The following is a 9,805-nucleotide window of genomic DNA, read 5'->3' on the forward strand; positions in this document are numbered from 1 at the left end:
AGGCAGGATAGGCAAGTTGTTTCTAAAACACTTTGTCATATTTGTTGAAACTGTCTTTATACACCAATACATATTAAAAAGTTAGGTGCTCTGAAAGAGAGTATAAAAATCGGTTGTCTGTAGTCCTCTCAGGTCTGCAGTAAACACAGCCACTCGTTTCATTCGGACTGAATGCAATGATTGGCTGGCTGACTGTCACTCTCCTTCGCTGCCATGGCTACCAGCATTGCTGCTGCAGGAGCTGCCCACATGCGCGCATCCGGTCGGCTCTGAGACCCGACGAGCAAAGCGGTAAGATCGGAGGTGATGTCTGCGTGGCTTTTCAACGACGGTGACAACTGAGGTACCCCAAGTGGCTGAAGTTACACCGTGGTCGCTTCATTTATGCTGGACAGGTAATCTGGCTTTTTTCACTTTGATGGTAATTTTTTACTTTAATCGGTAGCAAATGTAGCTACCTACTTAGCATACAGCGAGCCAGAGTAGAGATGATGAATTATATGTAACTGTAGCTGAGAGCTGTGTTTGCCGACGCTAACGTTAGGTAAGCTAGTGTAGGTGTACACTGCGCCGGTGTTCTGTCGATTTATGCTACCTATCGAGATGTGCTACTTAGCGGTTCTGCGCATGCGTATGTCCCACAAACGTGGTCTGTTTCCACGCCCATAAATCTGTGCAACCTTGCTGTTAGGCATGCCGTCGAGACAGTGGCTGATCGTCAGCAATATCAAAAAATAAAATCATTATTACGGTAGTCTATCAGAATATGCTACCTCTGATATCTAAAATGAAGATGTCATAATATAGTATTTCAACATGCTCCCCATCTCCTTACAGTGCACACGGAGTGAGTAGTGTTGCAATATAAAAGTATTTTGTAGTTGGCGCATTATTTGATGGGGAATATTAGTCTTAGAATATGCTACCCCTGAAATTATGTTATAATATAATCAAAAAACAGAAGACGTCGTAATACTTGGAGAGTTATACCTGTATGGGATTGGAAAAGGGAACACATAAGGTAGCATTTTTTGATAGGGCAGAGCGACTCGACAGACTGCTATCGATTTGCGCCACGGTAGCATTTTTCGACAAGGCAGCATATCTCGTCAGAACACCTGTTTAGTTATTCACCACCTAGGGTCATTGTTATACTATGTTTACACATAACGTTATTTTTACCTTGTATCTAATCTATTTGTGCGATCTTGTGTCTGCAAGCGTTGATTGACTGTATGTTACTCTGTTATATCTTTGAACAAGACATTTTTACAAATGTGGTGATGTAGCTGTGTGCTGAAAGACATTTCAACGTTAGTGTACCTAAACAATGCTGGCTAAAGGTCCCTAAGTATCTTGTGTTTCTGTTGTATAAGCTACTTATTATATAGTTTGACACTGTTCATAGCTAAACCTACTGGGTGAAAACCTTTTACTGTAATTGGTTCTGTTATGCCATTATTTATTTTACTAGAAGTAAAAAATACTGTATGTTTTATTTCTACTGTGCCCTCAGGTCACCTGCAGATTTGGAGCCGCTGTACTTCTCACCAGTATACTCTGATTGGACCATGCTGGCTGGCCTGGATTACAACCTCTGTGTCCACAGTCCAGCCAGGAGAAAAGCTGATGACACAGTTCAGTATGTTGCATTTTTATTACTCCTATGCATTTTACTCAATGTAAGTGATGAGTCAAAAAGACTGTACAGTATGAGGAATACAGATGGATGGTGCTGATTTATTGTTGTGATTGTATTTTATGTGCTAATGCTTATTACTGTATAAGAAAACAGTGTCCGGTATTGCAAACATTTCACTTAGCTGATACTCCTTTCTGTATTATCAGGTACAGCAAGGTGTACAACAAAAAGTCCGGAAAGTGGAGCTTGTAGTCATTGAAGGTGGAGAAGAACTAGTTACATCGCAGACCTCCACAGTGCCATCCTCCTCCTCCTCCGGTTGTCTACTACTGAGGAGATGCCTAGAAGCAGAACCAGGAGACCCGATGATCCCCGTCAACATGGAGTTCAGTCAGGTGTCTCTGCCCCAACTGTGTTGCTAGATACAGCAAAACGTACAACAAAAAGTAATATGTTTGGTTTTGAAATGTGATATTCATGGCAGAGAGGTGATTGTGAAATATATAATCATCTCCACAGCAGCGGTACGATGCTACGAGTAAAGTCTGAACTATCTTCATGATCAGTCAAGACACCTCTGGACACACCTTGTCTCTTCCTGTATATACATATTTTTAATGATGTTTAAAAAGTATCTATTTGTGATATAGGTTGTAGTTTTGTATAGTATATAATAACAATAAACAAGTGTTATACCACATTTGGATGTCATTATTGGAGACATCCATTCTCTGCTTTGCCTCAACTCCGGTCCTGTCCCGGGCTGCATCCGAAAAGTAAAAATAAATCTCCTTTCCTAACCACCTTTCCTTGACTTCGATGGATAACGTCATTAGGTCAAGGAAAGATATGAAGGAGAATCCGTAAGGACTTCGGAAAAGAGGACACCAGGTTTAAGAAAATCCGACTGCTCTTTTCTAGGTGACGTAATTATTCGACCGCGGATTTTACTGACGTGACCTGCCGTGATGAAACTACAATGTTCTGAAGACGGACTACAAAAAGCGCATCTTTGACAGTGCGCCCCATGTTGTTGCAATGCAGGGCATCTAAAGGTGGACAACACGGTGGAAAATATTACTTAATAACCTAGATAGCAAAAACGCAGATACGGTAGCCTACCAGTCACTAAATAATGGACAGGGTCGCCACATTGAGAATGCTTGCTCACACTCACCCTCCTGCCCACCCATAGGTGTATTTATCAACATGAATCCCAACTGCATGTAAATACAGTGTTTCCCACAGAATGACAGCGTAACTGTGCCGAGAGAGAGAGAGAGGGAGCGGCGGGGCGAGAGGAGATGCTGAGAGAACATATGTGCTATGCAGCGCTCTCATCAAATACAATTTCACCCATTATAAATAGTAACAAAATCAATCGAAAATCAGCGTTGATAATGTGGCAGGCCGCCACAAATAAATCGGTGTGTGGGAAACGCCTACAGAAGAGGTTATCCAGCTTGATCTTTGTTTTTATTAAGGCGAGTGTGTCAGCATCTGTGACTGAAGTAAAATTAATTTGCTCAAGGCTGCAGTACATAACGTGAGGTTACACGCTGCAACATTATACTCACTTTGATCACGTTACAAGACTAGTAACAGCTCGCATGGGTCTCCGTTATTGTTGACAGTTTAGGATATATGCATATTAGCAAGTTATTGCATAACAGAGAAAAGGCTTAATAGCCAATGGTAACTTACATGGTGATAAACCTCCTTTATCCGTCATCGTTGGTGATTGATTTATTTTTATTGTAGAAAACACTTAATGGCTTATTTCAACAACCCGAAACATAAAACGGTGTTGAAACAGTATTAGATTACAAAAAAGCCAAAAGAAAACAAACCAAAAGAAAGAAGGTAATTGTGAGTCTTATTAAAGTATCATAATGTGCGTCTGTATTGCAAGGATCTTGCTAAATGTGGTTGATGGATTTTATCGCTTGAGTTTGAGAACGTGCGCTGCTTTAAATGTTGCCGCCGCAAGGAATTGTGGGACGGCACTCTCTCCTTTCCTTTCGTAAAGGATGGTCCGGTGCTAAAGGAGATATGAAAGGAAGCATTGAGGCACCTTTCCTCAGCTTTTAGAGAATTCGAACAGCAATTATCATGGCTGCCACTGAAATACTTCCGGTTCACTTCACTCAGTTAGGGCCTGTGTCCACCAAAGCGTTTTTTGCCAGCTGAAAACGCCACCTGCTCTTCTGAAAACGCCTGGCTGGGAGGTCCAGGGTGCATTTTGGAGGCGCAGTGTTTTTTTTCGAGACACTGTGGTTGCTATGATACATAATTTCCGTAGAGGCAATGTGTTGCAAGTAGGGTAGCCTACTTAATTTTAGTGAACGTAAAAATGTCACCACGAAGTATGTAGGCCTGCTTGCTCTGGTCCTTGCTCTGCATGAAGAGAAGGCTGAAACATGACTGTCAAAGACTGTCAGTACGTGGGTTCATGGCGTCAGAAAAAAATGCTTAGGGCCCGTGTCCACCAAAGCATTTTTCGCTCTGGGCTGCAGTCCTCATAAGAGACAATAATGCTGTCACCCTGGAAGCTCCAACATGCAAAACCACGTACATGTTATGAGTCTAACACGAAATTGAGTTCTTGTAGTGTAACCTTATATACAGTCTGTGAGTAACTAACTCGTGGTAACGGGAAAATGTGTATCAGCCTGTTTTTAGCTTTGTCCAATGTTACCGCAGCTGTTAGCACAGCTACCTGTTGCTAACAGTTAGCTAGCCAGCTCGTTACTGAATCAAAGTCAGTCCTTTTAAACCTATCCAATAATAACACGCTGGCTTGATAGTGAGTACTAACAGTCGGGTTAGTTGTTTATTCTCATAATGATAAAGTTAGATGTTTTCTTACCCCGATGGGAGCCGCTTCACTGTGCTCGTACTCCAGCGTTGGCATCGCGCGTTCACGTGCTTTGGGGGGCGTGGCATTGGAAGGAGCCCAGAAGGGAGGGGGTGGGAGTTTCTCTGTTGGATACTTTCAAAATCCAGCAGTTTCTTGCTAGTTTCTCAAACTTACCTACCCTGCCTTTAAGTCAAAATGTGGCTCAGAAACATCAGAGAAAAAAGCTTTGATTTCCATGAGCTGTAAGCTGTAATCATCAAGATTAAAACAAAAAAGGTCTGAAATATTTCACTTTATAAGTAATGAATCTAGAATATGTGAAAGTTTCACTTTTTAATTAAATTACTGCAAAATGGTCAATCATGATATTCTAATTTTCTGAGATGCACCTGTATATTTAGTGGAGAAAATGTAGCCAATTCTAACTGCCTTATGTTTGTCTGTGTGTGTGTGTATTAATAAACACAGTGCACAAACAGCTGTGAAGCTATCATACTATCAAGTGTTTCACCAGCCTGTAGCAACTTGTATTTTCTCAGCAGCACAGAGATCATATTGAATCACCTGAGTCCTTGAATCAAACTATCAAACAAAAGCACTTGTTGTTGTTCCCATTCATCCAGCTGAAGTTTGGAGACTATATAAGACAGAACAACTCTACCACTGTACCTTTTGAAGACGTGTAGCTGTACAATGAGGGTTGTTCTTGGTTTGCTGCTGTTGCTACTCGGTCTGTGTGGGTCAGGAGCTCATGGGGAGGGTGGAGGCCTCAGCGAGGTGGGTGAGATTAGCCAGTTTCAGAAGACAGCTCCAAGAGATGCAGATGAGGAATCGACCGAGTAGACCACAGAGCAAACCACCACTGACTTCTGTGCGGAGCTGAGGGCACTGAGAGACATGGTGGTGGAGCTTAAAGTGGAGCTGAGGAACATGGAGGCCAGAGTGAAGGACAGCGAGAGCCAGGTGAAAGACCTGAAAGCTGAGCTGATCGTCACCAAAGTGTATGTGGATCTGCTGCAGAGAGAGAATTCTGGTACAGACTGGTTACTTTTCCTGTTAAGTATTGATAATGTTGTCCTTTAAGAGTTTGACTGAAGTGTGTCAGGGAACTGATGCACTTGTTGTGAACTCCAGAATAAATCTTTAAAAATCTATGTGGTGTGGATAGGATCAATTAGCTACATTTAATTTAAACAAAACAACAAAGCACATTGTGTTATTTAATTTAACCATTCATACATTTAAAAAAAAATCAAACTTCTGTTGTTCAGTCCAAGCCATCTTTGGGAACCAGACTGACCTCCACCGAGAGCAAAACAAGTGACATGGAAAAAGAGAATGCAGGTATTTTACTGACAAATATAATAATTTAATGGTTTGTTATTTTCTATGCTGTTATTTAACAGTTGCATATATTCATTGTTGAACTTAATTTTGATAATTTTTTTCTTTAAATGCTAAAAAGGTGTTGAAAACATTTGGTCATAAACAAAACTGTTGGACACAATTTGACCTGATGATAGTGCTACATAAAATTCACCAAGTTCACCAAAATGATTATAATTCATCCTAATGAGGACATGAATGTGTGTATCAAAAGTTCACTCAAAACCGTAAATGGCAACCTAATGGTGGCGCCAGAAGAAAAGTCAGGGGATCACCAAAGTCAGTACAATTCATCCTGTGGTGACCATGAATGCCTGTACAAAATTTCAAAACAATCCATTCAGTAGTTTTTAGATATATCAGTCTGGACCAAAGTGGTGGACTGACTTTAGAGACCACAGACAAACATTTACAATCATTTAGGCATGAGGACTCGCTGGACAGTGAGAGATGAAAATGCTTTAACCTAGTCAGGAAGATTTGCAGTAGTTTCTCTTACATTTTTGAGTATTGGTTCAACTTAGATGATGAGGTTCAAGATACTATGTAAAATGTGTTGTTGTGCATGTTACAGTTTACTATTTTGAAGGCTGCTCTACTCTGTAATTCACTGTCATCGCATTAACTCCCGACTTGCAGACCAGAATGAGTAGCGGTGAATATGAACTTCTAGTTAGCAAGTCAAGGATTGACCAGCTGGAGAAAGAAAATACAGGTGAGGATTTTATGCTCTTACCAACAACACACACACACACAGACACACACACACACACACACACACACACACACACACACACACACACACACACACACACACACACACACACACAATTAATTAGCCCATGTTAAGTGACTTAAATGTACTTTTTGTGTAAACAGAAAAACCAAAGGTGGCCTTTTAAACAGCACTGACTGATGCAGGATATGTTGGACCATACAACACAGTAACAACACTGAGATACAGCAAGGTCTTCACCAACATTGGCAATGCTTATAATCCAGCTACAGGTAATATACTGCAGGTCACATGAGCGTGTGTGGTCATGTAAATGTAAATTAATAATTTGTTACTGTTTCTCATTTTCTACTCTGTAGGTTTCTTCACAGCACCACTCAAAGGGGTCTACTCATTCCAGTTCACTATGTGTGGTCATAAAGCAGGTTATATGGGTGTTTCTGTGTACAAGAACAACCAACATCTTATGCATAATGTGGAGCGGAAAGATGAACCAGGTCATGAGTACCTCACTAACTCTGTTGTCTTGGAGCTGAGAGCAGGAGATGAAATCTGGCTGGTTCTCCCACATGGCCATTCTCTCTTTGACAGTGGAGAAAACCACAACAGCTTCAGTGGCTCCCTTCTCTTCCCACTGTAAGGATGTTGTTTAGGCTGCTGTGTGAGTGATATGTCACAATCCTTGTTGTTATTGGAAACTCTGGGATTCTTTAGAAAATGTTTATATATCTCAGCACTGCTGCCTCAAAAATCAAATGTCTGTATATTTACTGCATGTATCAAATAATGTGATTTGTAATCAAGTTTGAGTTTCTATATGGTCATTGTATAAAACAACGAAACAGCGAAGCGTCTTACTGATCCAATTGTAAATTGTAAAAGTCAACACTTATACACACAAAAATAAGATGGTTAGTAAGTCAAATATACAAATAAAAATAGTGGCACTTATCTAAACACACAGTTAACAATATTAATTCTATTGCGAATTATTTAGTTAAAGAAGTGTATATAGTAAAGATTTCCAGGTGCAAAGTAGGGCATTATAGTGAAAACTTAACACAAAGTTCCAAGTTGTTGTCTGAGTTTGTGTTGGGGGTGTGGGATTAGGAAAGGGCGTAACTGGAGGGGTGCGAGCTGTGGAGTATGTTTAACAGCCTGCTTCCCCAAAACTGCTTGGGGGGAAAAACTGTTTATTATTCTGGTAGTCCTTGCTCAGATAGACCTGTACCATCTTCCTGAGGGCAAGCGGTTAAACAAGTGATGGGATGGATATGAGTGATCTCTGATGATGCTGTGAGATTGGCGTAGGCAGCAGGAGGTGATGGTGGTGACGTTTGGGATCTGGGCCCCAATGATTTATTTATTTCACTTTATTTCAAAGAGCTTGTTGTTCTGTCTTCGTGCAGCTGGTGAAGCACACTGACACGCTGTATGTCAGCACACTTTCAATGGCACAGTGATAAAATTTACCAGTAGCTCCTGCGCCAGGATATCTCTTCACTTTCCTTCATGTTTATGAAGTTTTGTTCATGTTACGTTTAGTCACTTTAGGCAACTTTCTTCCTCACTCTCTGACGTAGTCTGTGTTTTCCTGGAAGTTATAGCAACTAGAGGGAGCAATGGGGATATGACTCCTTTGACAGGCAACAAAATGAAACACAACATTAACTTGAAAAAAATCATGAATTTCTCTTTGATGGAAACATTTTGGGTAATATAAAAACATAATTAAAAAAATATATAACATCAGTATAGTCATTTTTCTGTTTTAACATTTTAATGTGGAAATGTTATATATCATAATTTTCAATAACATCACCATTCACATTTTCTTGAGTTCTATCATTGTGGGGAACTTTATTGCAATTAAATTTTTGTGTTGTTTTTCTGGGATTTTCCTGTAAAATCCAAATCCTGTGTTAGAAAAATAATTTTACATCTGAAACAATGTTGCAGTTAAAGGGATTTGGTTTACTTTGAAGTGATAAGAATTCACAAGCACAACAAAGTTATTTTGTGTATGCAACCAGTCAAAAGTTTGGACACGCTTAGAAAATGTCCTTGTTTTCGAATGAAAATCAAGTTTTTTGTTCATTAAAATAACACCACCTTGAGCAGAAATACAGTGTAGGCATTGTTAATTTTGTAAATAACAATTGTTGCAGCAAACTGTTGATTTGTAATGGAATATCTACAGAGGCGTACAGAGGCCTGTTATGCGCAAACATATAATATATAATCTAAGTTTATTATTTTAAAAGGCTAATTAACCACAAGAAAACTATTTTGCAATCATGGTAGCACAGCTAAAACTGTTACGCTGATGAAAGAAACAACAAAACTGGCCTTCTTCAGACAAGTTGAGTATCTGGAGCATCAGCAATTATGGTTTTCAATACAGGCTCATAATGGCCAGAAACAAAGAACTTTCTTCTGAAACACATCAGTCTGTTCTTGTTTTGAGAAATAAAGACTATTCCATGTAAGAAATTGCCAAGAAACTGAAGATCTTGTACAATGCAGTGTACTACTCCCTTTACAGAACAGCGCAGACTCGATCCAAAAATCGTAAGAAATGTATCCGTTTACTTAGATAGAACAAAATATTGGTACAGGAAGATTACAGAAACAAGTTGATTAATTAATGAGAGAAAAACAAGGAGAGAGAGAGGGAAAGAGGTCAAAACATTGTGTGGCTCAACTCTCTGCTTGCCTGACTGTCCTCTAAGGTAACTTCCCAAACTTTCTTGTGAGAGTATCCACAAGCAATTAAAGGTGAATGTAGTTCTGGAAAGACAATCAAAGTCCTCTATTCTCCGAATATTAACAGTGTAATACAAATTTGATTTTTATGCGCTCTAAATTATCCACACACATTTTAAGTTCAAGAAATCAAACAATAAACTTATTGCATTGCTGTAAATATTCCTTCCAATTGCTTTTACATCAATGAAGCATGTACATTTTACATAGGAACTTAAATTATTGCATGTTACTTCAGATATTTCTGTTTATCAATAAACTGCATTCAGGTTTCTACAGTTACAGTACAACAGTGATCATAAAAAAGTGTTTCTGTTTTGCCTGATGTTTGTGCAGACATTAGGAGTTGTCTCATAGATAATAATAAAATAATTCTTGCTTCCTAATGTGTTATTAGAACATAGAACATTCTTAG

At 39.5% G+C, this 9,805-nt stretch overlaps 2 long non-coding RNA genes across 2 annotated transcripts; both read left to right on the plus strand.

Moving 5' to 3' along the window:
• Positions 1-261: 261 nt before the first annotated feature.
• Positions 262-2,852, plus strand: LOC119895138. Its single transcript, XR_005443035.1, has 3 exons — positions 262-395; positions 1,517-1,642; positions 1,849-2,852. It is a non-coding gene; the product is annotated as an uncharacterized LOC119895138 (long non-coding RNA).
• Positions 2,853-5,052: 2,200 nt separating this feature from the next.
• Positions 5,053-9,257, plus strand: LOC119895139. Its single transcript, XR_005443036.1, has 5 exons — positions 5,053-5,535; positions 5,774-5,846; positions 6,528-6,603; positions 6,768-6,896; positions 6,984-9,257. It is a non-coding gene; the product is annotated as an uncharacterized LOC119895139 (long non-coding RNA).
• The last annotated feature ends 548 nt before the right edge of the window (positions 9,258-9,805 follow it).

This window comes from Micropterus salmoides, unplaced genomic scaffold (genome assembly GCF_014851395.1).
Source record: "Micropterus salmoides isolate LMB-PRFRI ecotype aquatic unplaced genomic scaffold, ASM1485139v1 Ms_hic_scaffold_9, whole genome shotgun sequence".
NCBI classification, from domain to species: domain Eukaryota; kingdom Metazoa; phylum Chordata; class Actinopteri; order Centrarchiformes; family Centrarchidae; genus Micropterus; species Micropterus salmoides.